This window comes from Rhineura floridana, chromosome 1, assembly GCF_030035675.1.
Source record: "Rhineura floridana isolate rRhiFlo1 chromosome 1, rRhiFlo1.hap2, whole genome shotgun sequence".
Taxonomy (NCBI): domain Eukaryota; kingdom Metazoa; phylum Chordata; class Lepidosauria; order Squamata; family Rhineuridae; genus Rhineura; species Rhineura floridana.
Genome location: NC_084480.1, coordinates 146294797 through 146320243, shown reverse-complemented (window position 1 = coordinate 146320243; position 25447 = coordinate 146294797).

The following is a 25447-nucleotide window of genomic DNA, read 5'->3' as shown; positions in this document are numbered from 1 at the left end:
TATCTAGGCATCATTATGACAAATAAAAACTCAAAGCTGTTTCATAATAATTACGAAAAATTATGGACAGAGATTAAGAAAGACTTGCTAAGATGGGATAAACTACAATTGTCATTAATGGGTAGAATATCTGTGATAAAAATGAATGTATTACCGAGAATGATGTTTTTGTTTCAAACAATACCTGTAATATCCTCTGATTTACCTTTTAAACAATGGCAAAAAGATATTTCTAAATTTGTATGGCAAGGAAAAAAACCAAGAGTTAAATTTAAATTACTTCAAGACGCTAAAGAAAGAGGAGGACTGGGATTACCAAATTTGAGACTTTATTTTGCTGCCTGCTGTTTAGTCTGGATAAAGGAATGGATCTTATTGAGGAATAAAAGACTATTGGATTTGGAGGGCCACAATCTGAAGTGGGGATGGCATGGATATCTATGGTATGACAAAGTAAAAGTAAACGTAGACTTTAACAATCATTTTATAAGACGTTCTCTGTTGAAAATATGGAATAGATACAAACCAAGGTTTTATTCGAAAATACCATTATGTGTCTCAAGTCAAGAAGCGTTTTATAGAAGAGAAATGTCTGGAAAAGAGAAATGGTTAACTTATCAAGAACTATTAGAAAATGTACATGGAGAATACACAATGAAAGAGAGAGAACAATTGATAAAGGAAGGATATAGTTTTCATTGGTTTGCCTATTTACAATTGTTAGAAAGATATAAAATGGACAAGAAAATGTATGGGTTTGAAATAAGTAAATCTGATTTTGAAATAGGTTTGTATACAAATGATGAAAACATAATTGCAAAAATGTATAAACTTTTATTGAAAATGGATATGGAGGAAGAACAAGTAAAAGAGTGCATGGTAAAGTGGGCAAAAAATTTTGGTCATAACATACAAATGGATCAATGGGAAAATATGTGGAAAAAAGGCTTGAAATTTACATTATGTTATAATCTTAAAGAAAATTTTTATAAAATGATGTACCGTTGGTACATGACTCCAGAAAAGCTGTCAAAAATGTATAGTAATGTCTCTAATGTTTGTTGGAAATGTAAACAACAAGAAGGATCTTTTTATCATATGTGGTGGTCATGTAAAAAGGCGAAATTATTCTGGGCACAGATAGGTAGGAAGATGCAAAAAATTTTAAAGATAAATATTCAGTCAAAACCAGAATTTTTTTTACTGGGTTTTATGGATAAACAAATAGAAAAGAAATATGGAAGAATATTATTATATATGGTTACGGCAGCAAGATTATTATATGCACAAAAGTGGAAAATGGAATCAATACCAACAATGGAAGAATGGCTACTGAAATTAATGGACTTAGTAGAAATGGATAAATTGACGTGTTTACTTAGAGAAAAATCGACAGATACATTCCTTAAGGATTGGAAGCCTCTCTTAGACTTTTTGTCGAAAGATCAAAATAAAATGATGATACTGGGATTTGATGATTAATTAAGACAGCTTATGGAGAAAAGGGATTCTGTATGTACATATTAAGGGACAGGTTTGATGTATATTATATACTTATAGCTGATCTGTGACAAATCGGAAGTCAACCATTTTATTTTTATTTTTTGTTGTAGTATTGTTATGTTTTTTCTTACTTTGTTTTGTTTGTTTTTTGGAAAAATTTGAATAAAAACTATATATATAAAAAAAAAGGCCTGGGTGGCATTCTCTGTCCATTGAAACTTCTTCTTTCCCCTTAAACAGTCAGTCAGAGGAGCTGTCAATTTGGAAAACCCTGGAATGAACTTTCTGTAATAATTGGCAAACCCCAAAAACCGTTGTACATCCTTTTTGGTGACAGGTTGGCCCCAGTCCAATATACAGCTTACTTTCCCTGGGTCCATCTCCATGCCTTCCGCTGAGATTCGATATCCAAGGAAGTCTAGAGACTTGAGGTCAAATCCACATTTCTCTAATTTAGCATACAGGTGATTTTCTCTCAGTCTCTGCAACACCGTCTTCACATGCTGGTCGTGGTCTTCCTGGTTCTTTGAGAACACCAGGATATCATCTAAGTAACAGATTACATATGTGTCCAACAAGTCTCTAAACACGTCGTTCAGGAATTTTTGAAAAATTCCTGGACTTCCACAAAGTCCGAACGGCATGACCAGGTATTCATACTGTCCGTAAGCGGTCAAGAATCCTGTTTTCCATTCATCTCCCTGCTTCATCCTGATCAGATTGTACGCTCCTCTCAAATCCAACTTCGTGAAGATTTTTGCAGAGTGCAGTCGGTCCAACAACTCTGAGATCAGGGGCAGCGGGTAGCTGTTGGGGATGGTGATCTGGTTCAATGCGCGATAGTCGTTACAGGGTCTGAGTTCCCCCCCCTTCTTTTTCACAAACAATAGTGGCGCTCCAGCAGGGGATTGTGAGGGGCGTATGAATCCTCGTCTCAGGTTTTTATCCAGGAATTCCTTCAGGGCCTCCCTCTCAATCTCTGTGAGAGAGTAGATTCTCCCTGATGGAATGCTGGCTCCTGGCACTAGATCAATCGCACAGTCGTAAGGGCGGTGGGGGGGTAAAGTCTCTGCCTCCTTTTCATCAAACACATCTTTGAATTCTTCATACTTTGGCGGCAGGGTCACTTGCTCGATCTCTTGCACTGCCCCCGCTAAGGTGTTCTTGATTCCTTCAGGAATTCAGGTTGACAGTTCTCCTGGCAATACTGTGAGGTGAACCACACCACCGCCTCCTTCCAACTTATTGTGGGTTCATGCTTTGCTAGCCAGGGCATTCCCAGAATCACCTCAAAGTTCGAGAGATCTGACACGTATAGCGAAATGAACTCTTCATGCCCGGGGATTTGAAGTTTCACTTCCTCCGTGGCTTGTGTCACCCCTCCTGACTTCAGGGGTCTCCCATCGATAGTCTCCACAGCTAGGGGAGCGTTCAGTTTCCACCGGGAAATTCCATGACACTTGACTAACTTTACTTCAATAAAATTTGTGGAGGCTCCACTGTCAATTAAGGCAGTGGAATTAAACACCACTCCTCTGGAAGTTGTAATCCGAATAGGCAAGACCAACACCCCCTTTGAGGGAGGTTGGATCGTTGGGGGGCCTTTATACAACGCTGCCCTCAGTCCACCGGCCTGCACGTGGACTGGGTGTTCTAGTTTCCCGACGGCTCAGCTTTCCCCCCTTTTAGTCCACAGTCTCTGGCCACGTGGCCCGGCTTTGAACAATAAAAGCATAAACGTTCTCGGCGGTGTCTTTCCTTTTCTTCTTCCGACAGTCTTGGCCTAGCCCCTCCCTGTCCCTCAGCTGCATTACCTGCCATTCCTGCAGAGGGAAGGGTCTTGCTGCGAGATGCCGAGGTTGAGTATCTCGGGACCTCCTGCTCCCTTTCCAGGCGCCTTCCTTCCATCCGGTGATCTATCTGTAGGCATAGCCGGATGAGCCCTGGTAGGTCAGCGGGGGGGGGAGGTCCTGGCCAACTCATCCAGGATTTCAGCATTTAATCCACTCCGGTACATAAACACCAGGGCGGTGTCATTGTAACCAGTTTCCTGGGACAGAATTTTAAAAGCGTTAGTGTACTCGGAAACAGTCCCTTTAGCTTGCTTCGGAGCGCCTACTTGCCGCGCTACTGTTTCAGCTCTTTGCGGGTCTTAGAACATCTCGGTCATCTCCTGTATAAATCCTCTGTACCTTCTTAAGACAGTATCTTTTCTCACGAGATATGGAGTCACCCATTTTGCAGCTTCTCCCTCCAGGAGGCTAATCACGAAGGCCACTTTAGCCCCATCATCTGGAAACTCCATGTGCCTGACATCCAGATATAACTCACATTGAGCCACGAAAGTTGCCAACTGATCACTTTGTCCCGCGTATTTTGGGGGCAATCCAATGGGAACCTTTACTGCGGCAGCTGGAGGGGCTGTTTGCATCTGGTCTATCGTGGCCTTCAAAGTTGGATTATCCGTCTTCAGCGCCTTGACTGCTGCTAGCAGGGCTTGGACATCCGTCTGCAATTCAGCTACCTTAGTCCTCAAGAGTTTCACTTCTTCCGTCTCAGAAGTGGGGTTCGTCCCCCCCGCTGCTCCCTTTGACATCTTGTCCCAGTCAAGTGAAGAGAGTGTTGAGGGTGATTTAGGTGGCTCTGTCAAGCTGTCAGGCCCAGGATGCGACTCAGGAACCAGACCAGAGGTTGTAGTTAATTCGTGTTTTATTAGAGTAATGTCCAACAAAGGCTGTGCTTTCTCATGAAGCAATACAGGGATACAGTCCTGCGACATTGGGAGAAAGTTGACAGAGCAAGGGGCTGCTTCCCGCCTGTTCTTTAAGAAGGGGCTAAACGGGCGCGCAACCTTTCGCTCCTCCTTAACTCCCCCTCAGGTACTGCCCGCCTTCCCCCCTTCTCTCCTGTCTTTTCAACCGTCTGCGTGTGTGTGGTGAGGGGGGAGGCATCACCTCCTCCTCTTCTGAAGTGTCCGATTCCCCTATGGGTGATAAAGAAGGGGCTGAGGGTAAACCATCTCTCCGCCTTTCTGCTGTGATCAGCCCTCCCTCTTACTCTGAGCTGCGGAGAAGGGAGGGCCTGGGAATGTCTGGGGGGGATTCTAAAACTTCAAGGCTCTCAGGCTCCCCGTTGCTAGGCGACCCTATCTCTGGCATGTCCTCTGTTTTGGCTTCGCTCCACAGAGGGTAAGTTCCTCCCTTCTCCCTCTGCCAGCCATTTGAATCCTCTTCTGACAACCCCCCAGGAGCCCAGCTCATCCTCCCGACACATAGCAACGACCCTGGCAGTCCATTCCCAGACAGGGCATAGACATAACTCCCCCTTAACCACAGTCATGTCTTCAAACTTGCAGGCTTCATGGAAAACTACTAGAGACAGTAATGCCTACTGGTCACCAGCCCAACAGCCTCCCTTTTTTCCATTAAGACTGCAAAATACACATGAAATACATCTCCATAATACATAGTCATACAGTCATACACTTCTACAATACCTCTTGCAATACATTTCAGTACATTGCATTTTCAGTTCAGTACAGTTCAAACTTACATCTCAGTACATAGCAGTACATTTCAGAAACTCTCTGTACATTTAGCTAAAACGTTGTTCAATCAAACTTTGGTTCAACACATGTCAAATAAAGTGTCTCAGGATCCATGTCCACAACTTTATTCATTCCAGGACTTGTTATTAATCCCACAGTAAATCTGTCAGGCGGTTTGCCTAAAATCGCTCTCGTGGAGCGTCTTAAAGGAACCAGAGCCTTGGCTCTCTCTGCCCCCCCATTTGTGCTTGTACTTGGCACAACCTGCGCAGGAGCTTCCATTTCCTCAGCTTTTCGTTTCTTTGATCTGCGTTTTCCAGAAATGAGCTCATTCAAAGCATCTCTGAGAGGTATTTGTGTACCTTCCACTTTAATGTCAACATCTGGCTTAAATTTCTGTGATTGTGTTCATGTGTCATTTGTGCCTGTAAGAAGGACTGTCTCCCTTTGATCCCAAGGCTTTTCTGAGACTTTAATGCTTCTGCTCAGAATTAACTGCTGTGTTTCTGGACACCAAACTTTGAAATATGCATTCTCTTGTGCTCTAGGTGCACGTTTGCCACGTCTCTTACCCTGTGGCTTGTAAACTCGGCTGCGATGCACTCTTTCAGGCATCAGCCTGACTGCATTACATGAATACTGTGGCTGTGTGCTTTTAACAGCTGTCTTCTTACAGCTCTGGCGGTCATTCCCTTTCCGCCCCATTAAACTCAAGGCATCAGCACACTTCACACCCATGGACATTTTAAACTGTGAATCATTAAGGCTTCCCTGCAAACATACTTGATCTCCCCTCATTACAAAACATTGGTATTTGTGAAACAAAATTGAATCATTACAACTCACCAGTTTTCTAACTGATAAAACATTATGAGCCAATTCCGGAACGAACAAACAGTCTGTCATTATGCCAAGCTTGTCAAATTTCACCAGACCACGTGCTTTTACGGATTTCCGTGATCCATCAGCAAGTAAAACAAAGTCCTGCTCATCTGTAGACGTGTAAAACAGACTCCTGTCTTTAATTAATATATGGCTTGCTCCGCTGTCGAGCAACCAGTTCACAGGTCACAAATCTTGACAAACAAAGTTCACACTGCCCTGCTTCAAGCCTCCGTCCCTGGAGTTTCGCTTGACTGCACAATCTTTACGGAGATGCCCACGAGCCCCACTGGCAAAACAAGACTTCGGCCGCTGCTGCTCCCGCTTGTTTTCCTGTCTGCTTTCAGCAGCCTGCTCCGGTTCGGCACATTTCTCCTCCTTGCTTCTGACAGCTTCCACCGGCTGGGCTCTCAGTGCCTCCTGCCTCCGCTGCCATTCCTGGGACAATTCCTGCAACGCATCCCACATCTTTTTAGCCGATGGCTCATCTCTCACACACATCAGTTGAGAATCGGATAGAGCCAAGATTATAAACGCCTGCGCCCTCTGGTCTCGACGCTTCCAGGCCGCGGTCAATACCGCCGGGGGGTTTTCTTCAATCACGTCCCATAAATCCTCTGTTATCAGCAAAGCCCTCATCCTCGGCTTCCAGCTGGCAAAATTCTTTTCATTAAGTCGTTCCATCGGCAAGCCTCCCCCAGACAGGTTTACAGCCATGTTGCTCACCTCCGTCTGGTTCAATCAATCAAGCTGCCCTCTCTGGAACTCCGTCTGCCGTTCAGACCAGCAACTTACTCCCGTGTAATGCGCTGTGGAGCGTAACCATCCTCTGCTACCACTGTTGGCTTGTGTGCGTTGTTGTGTGAAACAGCATACATTACGTTGGAGTTAAGTTGAGCAAGAAACTTCTTCAGAGCATGTTAAGAGTCTTTATTGAAAGACATTAAGGCCAGAGGCTTAAGAGTAAATACATGTAGAGATTCTTCTCACCCCCCTTCTGGTACATCTCTCTCCATAGATAAACACAAAGACACAGCCTCTCAGCTCAGAGGCATAACTCAGAAGAAGGACAACACACAGACTCTGTTAGAACTTTCCTAGTCGCTATCAGATGGCTACCATAGCAACGACCCTGGCAGTCCATTCCCAGACAGGGCATAGACATAACTCCCCCTTAACCACAGTTACGTCTTCAAACTTGCAGGCTTCATGGAAAACTACTAGAGACAGTAATGCCTACTGGTCACCAGCCCAACAATATGATGTCTACCTAATAGGCTTATTGAAAGAGGAAGGTCTTCAGTAGGCGCTAAAAAGATAACAGAGATGGTGCTTGTCTAATATTTAAGAGGAGGGAATTCCAAAGGACTGGTGGTACAGCACTAAAGGTCTGCTTCCTATGTTGTGCGGAATGGACCTCCTGATAAGATGGTATCTGCAGGAGGCCCTCACCTGCAGATATAAATAAGGGGTAAGACGATCTTTCAGCTATCCTGGTTCCAAGTTGCATAGGGCTTTGTACACCACAACCAGAACCTTGAACTTGGCCCTGAAGCTACTGGGCAGCCAATGCAATTCTTTTAGCAGCAGAGTAACGTGGCACTTTCTAACAAGTTATGGAACTTCTTCACAAGTTTAAGAGCTGAAACTTAATACATATGCAGCCTGATTATTAGGAAAATCTGACATATCTGAAATGTGTTTGTTTGTTAGTGTGTCCTCCACACATATCCTGCTCATCATAATGACTTTGTTCATCCATACATAAAAGCCATTTCCCAACATTCCATTCCCATGTCCCATGTTTAACTGAAAGAAACTCCCTCTGCTTTCAATGGAGCTGACTCCTAGTTAAGTGTACATAAGATTGCAGGCTTTCACTTTGATCTTAAACATGTTATTTACTTGATTCTTTGTTCTTTGATTTCTGTGCAACTTATTTCCAAGTATGCATTAGGACTGCAGCCTAAGGGCTCATCTACACGGTGGTTTACTGTGTGCTTGGTGCTACTCACATCTCCTTTAAATTTTCATGGTTCACATGACATTACTGGCAAACAAAAGCTATCATGCATTTCCCCCTGTAAATACATACTAGTCCAATCCACTGATAATACAAAAAGTGGAGAAAAAAGTCTCCCTTTCTCTAGTGCTTGCAGATGCTTTGCTCCCATGCTTTTAGGTGGGTGTGTCAATCGTTCCCCTCTCCACTCCCACTATCTCCTACTCCCTTCTTTCGTTTTGTTTCCTGTGGGCTGACAAGCAACTTCTGGTTGCTCTCCTCCATTCTGCTGGGCTTTTTCATGTTGCTGCAAATGGTGCCTTTATTTTCTTTTTCCTCTAACTTGTGCACAAAAGTATAACACTGCTCAAACAAATATGTGTATTTCAGCTATATTTTACCAACACAGGCAGGGAAAACACAGATATTTGCAGTTCTGGGTTTTATTAAAGGAACCTACTTCAGCTGGTAGAACAGACTGAGCGTGCTGTGTCACCTAGCAACCAGAGGAAGTGGAAAAGTATAATTAGAAGGCAGGGCCACAAGGAAACAGTGAGACTAATCCTCCCCAGAGGAACACCTACTTGTGTGAATGGGGAAAACCGATTGGCAGCTAACATTGAGCAGAAACTGCAGATGGTGCAAATCTATAACCAAGATAAATGCAGTGTATTTGCTACAAAGAAACCATGTAGATGAGTCATAAGAACAGTCAGTGTGGGATTCTGGGGATGCTGATATTGAAGTCAACCCCACTGAAGATGATGAAAATGTGGTTGCGTGAAGAATATGGTTGCTCACATTAACTTTACAACCGTTTATGTCCCATGAGTTTATTGTAATTAGTGAATGCAGTTGTGCAACTTGTGATGTGCTGAAATGTGCTATTGAGAAGGAATTGCTAAATGGAAGTTCTGAGCAAGCTGGAAATAAAGCTGGAACATATCTGCATAATAAATGTAAAATGTATGGGAAACTCATTTAACTTTTGTGGCTTCCTCTCAAGAAAGTGTAGAACTCCTTAGCCCTGTAGAAATTGTACAAGCCTGGAACTATAATCTCAGGACTCCTTAGTTGGGACTCATGATAGTAAAACAGGCTTGAAACTGGTTTAAGTTTGTAGCATATGTAGGCATGCCCTTGAGTACGCTCTGGCAAGAAACTTCTGCTAAGTCTGCAGTAACTTGTTCGCTCTGGAGTCCGGCAGAGGTGGTTGTGGGCTGGGGATGGCTTTCTAAGGGAGGGATGAGGAACTTGCAGCCCTCCAAATGTTGGGCTACAACTCCCATTATCCCTGACCATTAGCCATGCTGGAGTTGGAGTCCAACAACATCTGGAGGCACACTGGTTGGGAAAGGCTGTTTTAAGGGGTGCCCCTGATACACCACATCCAGTACAGAATTGGAGGTGCACCCAAAAAACCTGGTCCATATTATGCTGAAGGATCAGTATTGATCACTTGGCATTTCTGTGCCGGAGTGAAGGAATGTGCAGTGCTACCAATTGTGACTCTCCTTCCAGTAAAAGTGAGCAGCAGGCAAAGCACTGAACTGGAAGGATCCTACTCTTGCCAGGATGGAGTCTGGAGGCAATGCAGGCCAGCAAAAAGCGATGGAGGTGCCAGCACCTTGATATGCAAGAGCAGCTGTGTATATGGGCTCTATGGCTTGCTTCTCTCTGGGCCCCTCCAGACTGGTGTTTTTTGTTTGTTTGTTTGCGGGTGTATTCTGAAAGATGCCATTGGTGCAACAATTGTGCAGTAGTGGTGGATTTATAATGGACTGCCCACACATCATTCTGCTTTATTAGTGGTTCTGCAATGCTTCCCAAATGTTATTGCGTTATTGCTGCCTGGAGGGGCACTCTTAGGCTATAGGACAAACTAAAGCAGAATCAAAGAAAGAAAGCTGGCACATTTGCGGTATAAAAAGTTGCAGGATTTCAGCAGGAAGTTACGTGCAATGATTGGAAACCACACAGTATGCCTGCCCTGAAACCTTTGCAAGTGCAAACAGCGCTGAGAAGAGAATTGACAATACCATCATGAGCCCATTCATGAATGCACAATAAAAAGGACGTCTGGGTACTCTCTCTCAAAATTCTGTCACATCTAAGGGTGACTAAAAACCAAAACAATGTACAAAACTCAAAACAGTACTGTGGTGCAGATAGGGATTGGCTTGGTTCTCAGTGCTCACGTGGAGTTCTGTGAGATAAGGAAGCCACAACATATAACTCAGTTGTTCATTGCGGAGAGGGCAAATCCTGACTCTTACTGCAGACTCTGGGGTCACCAGGGGCAGGAGTCATGTTTAGTCCCCACCCTGCTTGTGTTCACTGACTGCATTCCTACTCTTAGGCCATGTTTATTTTGGAGAAACAGAAGGACAGGTTTGGAGAAAGAGGCCTTTGTTTTGACCATATGTTTTGTCTGACATGATGGCCTCGGTAATGGGAGGGTGCTAAATAGGAGAGAAGAGGTAATAGAATAAGGGAATGGAGTTCACCAGGAATGACGGGGACTCCTTCCTCCCCTCCCTCCTGTCAAACTTTATATATCTTAGCAAGTGATCAATTCAGGAGTGTATAAATCTTAACATCAATCTTATTTGATCCTGGTTTTTAATCACTGCTGACTTGTGTATATTTGCCAGATAAAGCTTCCTTCAGTTTAATTTTGTCCTCCTTTGAGACGAATTCTCCTTTCAAGTTGTGGGATCCCATCACTGAAAATTTCCCCTACCCACACAGGTTCTAGCTCTCTCGTGCACATGCCATTTACAAAGCATGGTGCAGCTGTTACGGATTGTTTTTTTGGTTTTCATTTTCATATTTCATCATTCATTTCAATATTTTATGAAATCAATTCCACTTAAAAGTTCTGATGCAATGCCAAATCCTTTCCTGTGGTAAGATCATTAATATCATATTGACCCTGAGAACAAAGTTTTCCAGCTTCTTGATTGCCAGAGATGATGATTGCCCTGGAACAATTTTGGTATGGCAGAGACCAATGATGACTACAGGGTGAAACACGCCATTGATGGTGGTGGTGTGAAATTGCTTATGCCTTACTTGGTTCAGTGCAATTGATTGAACTGCCTGTATGCGCCAGTTTAGCTGTCATGGTTTCTTCCAAAGAAATGTGGGAATTGCAGCTTAGTGAGGCTGTTGGAAATTATCAGTTCTGTAAGGGGGCAGAGATCTCTGTCTGCCTCAAGGTTAGCACTGACCCCCTAGAACAGCCTTTCCTAGCTTTTGGCTCCCCAGTTGTTGCTGAACTACAACTCCCATCAGCCCCAAGTAGCATGGCTAATGGTCAGGAATTATGAGAATTGTAGTCCAACAGCATCTGGGGACCCAGAGGTTGGGAAAGATTGTTCTAGATCAGCCTTTCCCAACCGATGTGCCTCCAGATGTTGTTCGACCGCAACTCCCATCAGCCTCAGCCATTGGCAATGCTGGCTGAGGCTGATGGGAGTTGTGGTCCAAAAACATCTGGAGGCACACTGGTTGGGAAAGGTTGCTCTAGATATCCAGCCTGTTCAGCTTGGGTATGCAAAAAGCACAGTAAGGATCCTGTCATTACATTGTCACTATGTGGCACAGAGCCTAGGTGTGTCTGAGTGGAGTCTGGAGGTTTCTGTTTCTGCTCTGTTCTTTTTTTTATTGTTACTTAAGAGAGCCAATAAAGTTCTGGTATAGTGTCCTGGCTGAGCTGTCCTCTAAGCTTTCCATGGCAAGCACCATAATTCTTCAATACTTTCTTCCTACTGGGGGAATTGACCCTATAAAAGCCTGCCCCTGGACCTTCTCACTGACCTGGAGAAATAGGAGCTTAAAACAATATTTAATGGGTCCCAATATGTTTTTCCCAAATGTCTCTGTGCTCTCCAAAGAGATGCTTAAATTTTGCCAAGCAAGCTGTTGGCCCAACCTGACAGAGGAAATTGTTTGACACTGCTGATATCTGCAGGTTGAAATTACAGAACTGTTTCTGTTTTGGTTTTGCCATGGATAAAGTTATTTCCTCTTCATCTCCTGAGTTTCAAGAGCCAGTCACAGAATCTGGTTTAAACTATCAAAGTGATTGATTACTCATATCTCAGTAGCAAGTTATGTTGTAACAGAATGCTTTTCAGGCAACACCCAGATGAACTACTAGACTAAACAGGAGGAACTGTTTAAACATTAACCATTGATGATGTTACAAAAGGCAGCATGCCCAAAAATGCACATAAACAGCCTCCAGGCCAAACATATATGGGAATGAGAATATCTCTGTGAGGTCTCAGCTGACCACCCACTATGAAGAGTGTCACTTCAGCGTGAATCTGAAAACTAATCTCAGGATGGCTAAAGCTGCAAGATGCACTATAATTGCAACTATGGTGTCAGATCTTGGAGGGCATTTGACATCTAAGGGTGAAGACAGTTGTAACAACTTAAGTGCAGAAGTGGTCTGTCTGAACACAGATTCACTGCTCTAGAAACATGTTCCAGACTGTGCAAACCATTTCCACCACACTTAAAATGTGAGTCTACTTTTGCTCTAAGTTCAAAAGGACAATCAGGCCATGCAGTTGACCTGAAGTTCAATGGGGTGAGTCTACCCCTGAAGGACCAGGTCCGCAGCCTCGGAGTTGTACTTGATTCCAGGCTGTCCATGGAGGCTCAGATTTCGGCAGTGAGCCGGGCAGCTTGGTATCAACTACACCTTATACGTAGGCTGCAACCCTACCTTCCTGATCATCAGCTCCCACTGGTAGTACATGCCCTGGTCACCTCTCGATTAGCTTACTGGAATGCGCTCTACGTGGGGCTACCCTTGAAGACGGTCCGGAAACTACAACTTGTTCAAAATGCGGCGGCTCGACTACTTACAAACAGTCGTCGCCGGGACCACATCACGCCAGTGTTGTTCGATCTACACTGGCTTCCAGTTGTTTTCCGGGCCCAATTCAAGGTGTTGGTATTAACCTTTAAATCCCTATACGGTCTCGGCCCAGTTTATCTAAAGGAGCGCCTACAACGCCACCAATTATGCTGCCCAACAAGATCGGCCACACAAGGCCTTCTCTCAGTCCCGCCAACCAAATCAGCTAAGTTGGTGGGAACTAGAGAGAGGGCCTTTTCAGTGGCGGCCCCCACCCTCTGGAACTCCCTCCCACAAGATCTTTGGCACGTCTCTTCCCTGAATATGTTCCACAAGGCCATAAAAACCTGGCTTTTTTAACAGGCTCTTGGGACTTCTGAGGAGGCTTAATGTTCTTATGTTTGAAATGCCTCCTACTCTGTATTCTCCTGTTATTATAATTTATAATTTATATTGTTATAGTGTATTTTAGTGTATTGTATTTCGCTGTATTTACTATATGTACGTCGCCTAGAGTGGCAATTGGCCAGATAGGCGACACACAAATTAAAATTTATTATTATTATTATTATTATTATTATTATTATTATTATTATTATTATTATTATTATTATGCAGTGAGCTGTCTGTAATACCTTATGATGTGTTCACATGCTGATCTCTGTGTGGGACCCCAGACCCTTCTCTCCCACAAGTGTGCATTGGGAACTGAGCCCACAGGGATCTTAGGTCCAGTTCAGCTTCGAGTTGCAGTATACAGAAACTAAGTGATGTCTATGCTTGTTATGAAGACACCGAGCCCCATCTGCCCTATACATTCAAAGCAGTATCATACTACTTTAAACAGTCATGGCTTCTACCAAAGAAACCTGGGAACTATAGTTTGTTAAGACTGCTGAGCGTTGTAAGGAGACCCCTGTTCCCCTCACAGAGGTACAATTCTCAGAGTGTCTTAACAATCAATCCCTCTTTCCAGGGAATTCTGGGAACTGTACCTTTGTGAGGGCAACAGGGGTCTCCTAACAACTCTCAGCACCCTTAACAAACTACAATTCCCAGGATTCTTTGGGGGAAGCCATGACTGTTTAATGTCGTATAATACTGCTTTGAATGTATAGGGCAGATAGAACCTGAACATGCGCTCTTTGGAAGAAGGGTGAGAGATGAATATAATAAGTAAGACCACAATCCTATGCATGCTAACTTAGGAATAAGCCGTGGAGGCTGGTCCATTAGGGCTAGTGGGGCATCGCCCCACTAACTTCATTCGGCCGTCACCTGGGCCCAGCCTGTCTCTCTTCTTACCTACAACCAGTCCAGGGATGGCATCAGTCTATCTGAAAGAGCGCCTCCAGCATCATCAGCGATGCCGCTCAACATGGTCAGCCTCAAAAGACCAACTCTCCATCCCACTAGTTAAAACAGCTAGACTGGTGAGGACTAGGGAGTGGGCTTTTTCCATTGTGGCCCCCACTTTGTGGAATTCCCTCCCAAATGATCTCCACCATGTCCCCTCTGTGATGAGCTTCTGCCGGGCCTTGAAGACCTGGCTGTTTGGACAGGCTTTTGGGGTGGGTTAGGTTCTATTATTGTTGTTGAGATTTCTAATATAATTATATGTTTTTATTCCATATGTCACCCAGAGTGGCTGGACAACCAGCCAGGTGGGCGACTAATAAATCTAATAAAGAAATAAAGAAATCACTACCTCAGATGTCAGCTTTCTCAGTCTCAGTGTTGCCCTTGCAGAACTCAACTGGGGACAAACTATAATTAGTTGGATCTGCCTCTGATTGGCTGGGACTCTGCCTGCTGCTTGTGCTACCTGCATTCCACCCCACCAGTCTCAGTGTACACCAGCCATCACTGGGAATAAGACCCACTGAATTGAGTAAGCTTTTATAGGATTGGGTGTAAGTCAACTGGGCTGTGAGAATCAACTTCTGCTTTTAGTCCCAGGCCTGGATTCACATGCAGTGTTCACTCACTAATAATCCTTTTAGGTTGGTGTGGGATGTATCTCAGCTTGCCTTGGCCCTGGGCTACATCACTGCTCTGACAGCCCTGGCTTGGGCTGTAACTGTTATTTCCCAATAGTTACTATGCAACTATGCATGTTATTTCCATGCATAGTTACAGCGTTAAGATAACTCCCAACTGAGACTCATTCCTTAACTACTTGCTAGCGTGCTTGAGAGAAGCTACTTGTTGCGTTACCAGTAGTAGCGGCAGTAACGATGGCAGTAATTGATGAAATGGGAAAAACAGGGCTGGGGAAGCAGGGAAGGAACAGCAGTGAGTCTAGACTTACTATTTTGATTATGGCGTCGTACACTTGTCTCCCTGTTGCTGTGTTTCTCCATGAGATAACTGCCCCTGGTGATGGAGCTTTGGCACCATTACAGGCAGGGGAGTGGAGACAGAACTGACCCATAGGACACAAACCTTTGGGGAAATTCTCCTGCATGAGCCTCACTAAAATGAAGTACATGGCACACCCATGGATGGTGTCCCATGATAATTAGTGTGCGTGTGTGTGGAGGGGGAGATGCCATTTTGTACTTCCAAAGGCCAGGTTGTTATTTCCAGAAGGGTAGCCATGTTTGTCTCTTCTAGCAAAAACAACAAAGAAACCCGTGGCACCTTAAAGACTAACACATTTATAATAGCAGACGCTTTTGTGGACTGCAGTCCATTTCTTCAGATGTTTGAATTATTATCCCGAGTTGCAGGTACATATATACATAATTGGGAGGGATTATAAACAGTGGGGTCAAAAGGAAAGGAAATGCAGAAAAGTGCAGATGGTGATCAGTACATTATTAACAATGGCCATTCACAGAAAACAGCGTTGATGACGATACAGATATCCTGGCATTGGTAAGCAAGTTAACTCATGTAGTATAATAGAAATCCTTTGTCCTGATGCAGTCTGCAGGTGATAGTATTAAATCTCTTGATAAATTGTAATTCAGGGGTTTCATGTTGCAGTCTCCCTTTGAAATTTCTCTGTTCCAGTATGGCCACCTTAAGTGCTTGGGAGGTTGAAATATTCTCCCACTGATCTTTTGATATTGCCATTTCTAATGTGAGAGTTGTTTCCATTTCTTCTTTTGGATAGAGACTATTCTATTTGTCATATGTAGAACACAAATGGGCATTGTTGGCAGATGATGGCATTTGTCTCATTGGAAGATGTGCAGGTGAATGAACTACAGTGTTGTGGACGTTGTGGGTTTTTTTGTGAATAACCACTGTTAGTTACACACACCCCCATGTGTATGTATTACACTTGCAACTCAGGATAACACTTCATGCAGCTTGTAGTAGTAGTATTTAAGCAAATGTAATAACTATATTGCAATTATTATTTAAATAATTAACGAGTAAATAAATTTAGCAGGTTAAACAGTGCTATTCATGTATATGGTGCTTTACTGACTGATATAAAGGGGGGGGCAGACAGACCCAGGTATCTGTCCAGAGGCGCTTCCAATCTAAATTCAAATAGTGGTTTAGAGCAGTGGAAGGAAGGAAAGGGAGAGGGAAAAGTAGGAAGGGGTGAATGGGAGAAAATACAGTTAAATCTTTGCTTCAGTTGGTAATGAGGATGAAAGGATTTTTATTATAGGCTTTGTCTGTTGGTGTAGACAACAGAGAATAAACTGCTGTCCACTGTCCAGGCATTTCCAAAAAATCTCTTCCATTCCTGGTTGCACAAAACAGGAATGCTTGTATATGTGTTCTGTACAAGCACTCAGCTCCTACTTTTGTGTTTCAGAGAGGCATGAATAATATATACACCACTGTCTCCTCTCAACAGCACTCAGCAGACTCCCAAGGAGTGGGGGACAAGAGGAAAATCTTACTGCTGGAGACTGAACTGTTGGCTCGTTAGGGGAAAAAAAGAGAAACGCTCCACTGTTGTAAAGAGATCCGTTTATAGTAGTGTGTGTGCCATTCATTGTAACAACTCTTGGGTGCACTTGTGAGCTCTGATAACATTGATGATTATTTATTTTGGAGTTGTTACTGAGGCAGCTGTTCCCATGCTCTCCTGCCAAATCCAGCATCACTCCAGAGTGGAAGAGCGGTGTTAATTAAAGCCACTCCCAGCTGATACTAGGAACAGGAAAAGAATAGGAATTATTTCTTTGTATCCAACTGCATCTTTCTTTCTGTCCAACTAAAAACAGATGAACATCATACCAAAAAGACGGAAGGGTTGTATAGATGGGTAGATAGATGACTGTGCACTTGTCCACTCTGTACATCCAACAATCTGCCACATTGCATTTGTTAGTCTTGAAGGTGCCATAACATTCTTTGCTGTTTTAATTCAACACACTGACGCAACTATCCCTCTGGATTTTGACTTCATAGTAACAGGAATATAGCAAGAAAAATGTGTTGCTGCTTAGGACTTGCTAAGAACGGGTAGAGACATACTTACTGTTGTGTCGGTTCCAGTGCGTCTCCACCTCTGTTTTCTAAAAATGAGGGCACTCAACGCTAGTCAAACTGCCCCTTTTTATTTTAAAACCTGGTTGGATCGGCTCGAGTATGTTTCTTAAAAAATTCAGCTTCAGATAGATCTTGCAACTGACTGATGAGTCAACCTATTGCCCCTCAGTGTGGCCCAGCACTGGTGGTAGTGAGGGGCCCCTGTGAGCGCCTGGGCCCTCAGGCCAGTGCCCTACCTGGCTGCCTGCTGGCGCTGGGCTTGAGTGTTTATAACCCTCAGTGGATTCCTTTTGTGGTTATAAACAGGAATCCCTTTTTACTTCTTTCAGACTACTGGATGCATATTGAATCTACACACCTGCCTTGTTTTGTTTGCTGGCCTGGTTCTTCAGATGTAATGGAGAACCAGGACTTCCTGTTACGTGAATGAGCTTGCACAAGCATTGGACATGTGTGCTCCTTTTGCATTCTACTGGAGGAGATCAAGAAATATACTTTTGTTTAAACTAGCCACAGTTCCCCATAACATCCAACCTCAGGGATTTCTTGTTTGTTTAAACCATGGTCAGAGAAGACAAGCCAGGATCAAGTATGGTTTCATGTCCTGGTTTGGATCTTTTTTAATGTTCTCAAATCAACGTATTTGGAATAGGGAACCAGGATAATGCAATGCTCTATAGCATGGGTTGCCAACATGGCACCCATGGGCACATATGCACCTACAGAAGCCTTCCCTGGTGCTCACAAGATTCTGTTCCCCTCCCACACTCCCTGATTTAAGGTTTGAAAGAAGCCTTCTGTTGTAGCCAAGCCAATAGAAGATTTTTTTCCAAGGCTAACTGTTAGCATGGGGGGACAGTGACTGTGCATGATTATGGTGTGTGTGTGCATGTGTGTATAGCTACAGAATGGGCATGGTAACGGTGTTCATGGTGCCCAGAACAGTTTCACTGGTTTGCAAATGAGCCTATCGGCCCCAAAAGGTTGGTGACTCCTGCTCTATAGACCGAACAATGAAATGCTGCTACTGTTGCTATTTTTGGTCTGCAGGCCTAAGGCAGAATCCTGTGTATAACTTTCTTGGGAGGAGGCCCCACCAAATTCATTCATAGAATTTAGTTCCATGGCTGCATTCCTCAGCATAGGAACATAAGAAGTGGCCTTATACCCAGTCAGGCCATTGTTCCGTCTAGCTCTTTACTGTTGACTGGCAGTGGCTCTCTAAGGATCTTTCCCAGCAGCCCTATCTGGAAATGCCAGGGAGCAAACCTGGGACCTTCCGCATACAAAGCATGCATTCTACTACTGAGCTAAAGCTCTGCCCCAAAGTGCACTACCTAGGGAATAACACCTTGAGATCAGTGGGACTTAGAAGTATTTACCTTGGACCAAACTGCACTTGCTGTGATCAAGAGAAAACTAGGAGCCAGACTGAAAAGTTACATATTGCATTCTTAGATATTCTCAACTGCAGAACTTGCACTCCTCTTTGTGAAGGATGGCCACTGACACACCGCCAACAGAGGGGACACTAATTTGGATGTGCTATGTAAAGATACACATTTAAAAATATCAACAACTGGAGGGCAACAGGTTAGCCGACCCAATCTGAAGTTTGTCATCCACCACAGAGGATGAATTCTAGACCCCAAAACATAGCAAGACAAAGGAATATTTCTTTAATCCCCCCCCCCAAAAAAAGTATGTCAAAATAATTCACATTTTCCTACTTGGGATACACAATACAGCATACACACATGGCATGTAGGGTTTCAAACTTTTGTGAAGATAAATATGGAACATCCTGAAGTAGATGCTCAGTGCAAATGTCAAATTCCCACCTAACCCACTGTCTTCTTGGGAGCATCCAAGAACCCAAACCCTTCCTAGAGACGTATCAACTAGAGCAAAGAAATACACACAGACACCTGCTTAGCTCTGTTGCTGCCTACAGCATTGCCTTTCCATGCATAACGTTCCCTCTTCCCCAATATCAAGTCATTCATCCTTTACCTACGTGCAACCTGCAGGTGGAACTAAGGTCAGCTGTGCCATTAGGTAGAGGGAGGCAGCAGCCTTAGGTGGCAGAAGCTGGGAGGCGTGCAATAGACAGAGGTGGGAGAGCTATGCAGCCTGCCTTGCACCTCCTAAGCTAGATGTCAGGTGTGGTGGTGCACTCTCTCCCATCACCAGTGTTGAAGTCAGATTCATTGCTAGACCAGTTGGCTTCTCTACATAGAATGTTTTGGCGGGAGGGGTATAATTTTCTCTTCCATCTCAAGCACCAAAATATCTTGGTTAGAGTATGCAAGCTGGACTGCATTTGAAGGAGTTACTCGCAGTGATGATGAGAGGCTAGTCCCACATCTCCACAATGATTATGTGTCACTTCCTGCTCTGTACAGTAGCAATTTCTCTCCAACCAAGTCACAGTTGTGAGTAAGCAAATCAGTTCTGGTGTTGAAGCAGAGGCTCCTTGGCCAGACATTTTGTCATGTTCGCCAGTTAGAAAGAGAGCAAATAGTGAATTTCTGAGTTGCCAGAATACCTGTAATCATTGTTGCACCTGAATTACACCTTGCCCAGATCATCTTCCAATTCTCCTTGCACCATGATCCACCATTTACTGAATGTAGACTGATAAGCTATTGATCATGAATTGTGAGAACTACAGAGCAATCTCCACAGTGCTTTTCCCACATAAGTTCAATTTGTCTGGCAAAGACTTGACTTACTGTGAGATTTGCTACTCCAGTAGCATCTGGAATGCAGGCAGACCAGATCCATATGGACACTTCTCATGTTGGTGCTACCCGTGGCTGGGAATGCTAGGGTTGGAAGCTCCCACAGGATCCAGCCTACCTAGACACACACTGGTGATACATCAGGAGAGCATCTTTACAGCAACAGGCATGCTGCAAAGGTAGTCCATGAATTGGTCCTTTGGTGCAGTGGCAGAGTTCAGAACCAAGTGATCACTGACCAAGCTTGTTCACTGAAATCATTACCAAAAAGATACCCGCCCAAGCTAATTCTTTGGCTTAACAAAAAGGGACCCAATAGTTATTTGGGTTGTAAGGGATAGAAATATTAAATATATAGTAGCTGCACTGGAAATAAGCAAGGACACCGTAGGGACTTGCACCCCATCCTGGAAACCAGGAGTGCCAGCCACTGGTGTCTTTTGCTTTTTTTGGGCAATGCAACAAGGTGAAAAGCAAAACCTGAGAGAACACAATCTGTGTTCTCTCAGGAAAAGAAAAACCTTCAGAAATCTCTTCCAGAAGGCTGCCACTTCTGACTGCTACCTCACTGTGACCTGAAAGAGTCTTAGCGCAAATAATTGCAGACTGAACACAAGAGGGATTTTCTTCCCAGCCCAGCAAGAAATACTCACCTAGATATTCTTCAGACAGAATGCATACAACTCTTTTTTGTTACTATAATTATAATGTAGCATTTAGACTGATTATTCAAGAGTTTTTGATAGTTACCTTCCTTCAACTCTAGCTCCAAAGTGAGAGGTTACAGGCAGAGCAAGGTTTTTGCTAGATTTGGTTTTGAAATTGGTATTTTAAATGCATTACCTTGAGAAAAGAAGTACTGGAGAGGTTTCAAGTTTTAGTATGGAGTCAAGGCTGTGTGCCACCTGGGCTACGTATTGTATAGCTGTGGACTGTATGGAAGATGCTTGGCTGGTTCCAGCAGTCCATCCTCTTATGCATTTGTCAGTGAAAATGTAGGCCATGATTTAAGGGTCATTTCCACCACAGCCATGTTATATATTGGTGATAATGCTGCCTGTCCATTGCAAAATTACCGAGTCACCTTTTGAGGTCCATTTCCCATTTCTTGCATAATCTTGCAGATTCTGCCGGACACACAAGCCCTTTCAGTATGTTTTTATAACTCATAAGCATTAGTTATGCCTCTACTTGAAGCACATGTTGCAAGACATACTGGAGAGGTTCCAGAACATAAGGCTCAATTTTAAAGTGGGGATACACTCAAATGCCCTTAAACATAATGGGTCTCAGCCCATCTTGCCTCAGCATTAGCATGAATCGATAATGGCTTTCATGCAGTGCCATTTTGACTGCAGTTTTTGTATAAAGCTGGATCCACAGGGGTGAAATGGAGAGACTGATTTAAGTCTTAAAATTCTGGCTTATGCTTGGTGTGGAAAGAGAAAATATTGCTCACCTTTTTCTTGTTGTTGTCCATCTGAAGTGTGAATGTATGTGCCTGGCAGTTCCTTCTATTGCTCTGTGAAAAGCAATCTAGAGACACTAGTTTGTCCCCAGCCCCCTCCAACCAATCCCATAAGAGCGTTTTTTGAACACAGCTGTTGTTACCAACGCAGCTTCTGACTCGGCAGGAAGAGCTGTCTTCATTTGAATGTTGTGTCCTCTTGGACAGAACTGTGAAGAAACCAAAAAAGAAAAAAGGAGAAGAAAAAGACCAACACAAAAGCATTGCCCTGAAAAAGATCACTGAATGGTGGAATGCGAAATTCACTTGCCCACTGAGTTTCTTGAAAGGGTGCAAGGTGTTATTTCTCTGGAGATGCATCTGGAAGAGACTGAAGTCCTCTTCATTACCTCTTCCCTACCCAGAGGAACACAAACAGCATGTTACCTAAAGCACTGCACTCGGTCAAAATGCACGTGTCTCTCAATCATATACTGGAGGGTTTTACTTGATGTATCAAGGGCTCTTACATTGCATCTTGCCCACTGAACAGATCTGCTTCAGACACATTTAGCTCGTTGAGGTCTGTAAAAAAGAAGAGCTGGAACAAAAGGAGAAGGTCTGTCCCACCAGCAGGAGTTGTACCTCACTGTGTGCAATGACACAGGAAAGGGCCTTCTCTGTAGTGGCGTCCTGGCTGTTGAAGGCCTCCCCCTGGAAGCACAGATGGCGACAACGTTGGGCTTCTGGTGCCAGGTGAAGGTGCATTTCTTCATCCTGATGGCTGGAGGAATTTGTAGATTGTCCAAACTCTTAGGTCTATTGTGAACTACTATTGTAGTTATTGCCTGTAATGACTTTTAAGATATTGAGATTATTTTGCGGTTAATTAAAAATGAAAACACCTGTGTTTTAGATAGTTATATGTTGTAAGCCACCCTGGGACCTCTCCATTTGACTCTTTGGTTGGCCTAATAAAGGTATCATTCTAATTTTGGCACAAGAGGGTTATTTGCTTTTTTCCCCTAAGAAAGACTTACCTTTCAGGTTTCCAGCCCTTCTGAAATAACGATTGGAAGCCCAAGGTTCCTTGATACAAGCTCCTAGGGAACTTTAGTTTGTATGTTTATGTATTACTATGCTTACATCCTACCTTTCCTCCAAGGAGCTCAAGGTAGTGTCATGGTTCTTCTTCTTCTTCTAATTTCTTCCTCACAACAACCCTGTGAGGTAGGTTAGGCTGAGAGATAGTGACTGGCCCAAGATCACACAGTAAGCTTCATGGCCGAGTGAGGATTTGAACCTCGGACTCTCAGGTCCTAGCCCAGCACTCCAGCCACTGCAGCACACTGGCTCTCAAGAACGTTCCTAAGAGAAAGCACACCATTCCACACAGGATCCTGGACTTGCCATGGCCCTCAGCAATAGCTCTCCAGCTCCTCCTTCACAGGTGCCAAGGCCAGGCCACCTCTTTCTTTTCATTGCGAACAGCCGCTTCATCCTCAAAATGCCTTCTTTCCCCTTTCATGCTGGAACCAGCAGATCATCTTCAGTTTGCTTGTGTTTTCTTCTTCTTCTTCTTCTTCTTCTTCAAAAACTGGAATGCTTGGAATGTTCTGGATTTCCACACCCCTGAAGGGACAAAACCTCACAAGACTTTGGTACCCACCTTTGGCAAAGGAGACAACCACCTCCCCCAGAACTACAGTTAGGTATTATACTCTCACCTTTTGCCGGTGCTTTTTGCTACTGCTGTGGCAGTCTCTGTCCACTGGGATCTTGACTTGCCCATTCTGGGGTGCATTACAGACAGGAGATGCCATTCTCAGGACAGATGAGAAATGGAGACTTTCTAACCTCAGCAAGGTGGGTACACACAACGATTTTGCAGACTTTCCAGCAAGAGACAACAAGTAGGTATGCCTGTAAGAGAGACCTACAACACCAAAATCCCCTCCACACCCTCCAGTAAGAAACAGTCATTAACCGTTACTGTTAAGAAGACTTCAGTGAGCTTTCAGGTACATTACCAACTACACGGACATTAGTCACTCATGTCGCCCTTCGTGCTTCTTCTAAAACGGATTCTTGATCTAGGTGCTTCTAAAGCTAATATTTTCCCATTCTCTTCCTCAATAGTTATTTTGCTTTTGAAACCTTCCTTCTTCTCTAGCTTCAGCAATTTGAACTGGCTCCTGGAATGCCTCTGCCTAGCCTCATATGCCAAAGACCACCACTTTGAAGCCAGCTGCTCAAGAGGGCTTGTTTGTCTCTAATCCTTGGCAGCCACAATATCAATAAAAGGCTTTACGGAAATTCTGCCCATGGCATCCCCTAGGAAGAGCGGAAGAGGTGATCTGTTGGGGGCCCTGAGAAGCTACCGCCATTTTGTCAACAAGGCATCCTGAGCTAACTTAAAATAAGAAGGAACTGTTTTGTCCTTTTCTCTTCTTCATTGCCATGTTCTTCACATGCACAGCTGTGGAATACCCTTGCTTCTCCCCCCCCTTTCCCCTCTGGATCCTCTTCTAAGTTGCCAGGTCGCTTCCTTCCTGCTAAGTCTTTCCTACATTGAAGTCTTCCAAATCTTGGTTTTACTAGCTTCAGGAACAAAACCCTACACTGTTCCCTTTATGAAATGGCTTCTCTAGTTGCCTTTTAAAAGCCAAGCCTTCCATTTTCTCTTGAGAGTTTTACTTGATGTATCAAGGGCTCTTACATTGCATCTTGCCCACTGAACAGATCTGCCTTTCTATCCTCTGCCTTTCTATCCTCCTACCCTTCGCGTGCTCCTTTTGACATCCCAAAACTAGTTAGTTTGAAACACATTCCTACACTGATCTTTGTTTTCTCTTGGCTTATCCAATCATCAAGGGTTTTTTTTATTCTCTTTAAAGTCTTAATCTTTTCTTAATTCTCAGTTTAAATTTTGCTTAGCTAAGTTCGCTTTTGAAGGCTTTTTCAAAACCCATAATCTCTGCACTATTTACTGACTCTGTTTTATTAGAATTGATTTTTCTTTCGCCTTCTATTTTCTTTCAATTTCTTTTTAAAATTTATTGGCTCTCCTAACACTTTTTAGGAACAGATATGTAATTAAGATTTTTAGATATATACGCAACATTTAAAATCAACAAGAGCAGAGATCACAGGTGAGAATGAATTGTATCTCTTTTCAAAGTTGAAAATTATCATTAATATTTCAGTAAAGTTAAAATCCCTTGGCTTACTTTTTTTAAAAAATATTCACTATAGTTTTGTAAAGAAACCTACCCTAATCTGTTTTATTTTCCCTTTTAAATCTATTCATTCTTCCCCAACCTTCCTCTCCTGATCTCTCTGCCCATTAATCCCTACAGCTCTGATCAGGGAGGGGACTAAGACCAGTACTGCAGCCAGGGACAGTCTCACTCACTAGAATGTGCTTGCTCCTTCCACCACCCCTTGGTCATAATAACACAAAATATAGTTCCTTGCAGCATTAACACAATGGATACAAATGTGTTCATTTTCCCTGTGTGACCATTGCAGGGCTTTGGTGGGAAATTAGTGTTTCCTTCCCAAGTTAACACAGCATGGAAATAATTAAGAACATTGTACACTGTTCCTTTCTTTAGTCATTTTTCTGGTAAAGTGACATCCACTAAATTTCATCATGACCCAAATGATTCACTAAATAAGTGTGTAAGCCTATGCATATTTACTTATTTGGAAGTCAGTCTTAGTATATTCTATAGGCCTTACTCCTTGGTAACTATGTTTAGGATTGCAGCTTAAGATATTGTTGGATTGTGGAGGGCACATTTGTCCCTTCTTGATATTTATTAAACCATCCCCCTCTTGTATGACCACCATGAAAAAGGGCCCAGGGCAAGGTAAGGCTATAGAGAAGGAGGGAGAAGGGCTGACTTGGGTGTTGGTGGCTTCCACTGAATTCTATGGAACAAAGTAAATGGGCTGCAATCTGGGGCACAGCTGAAAA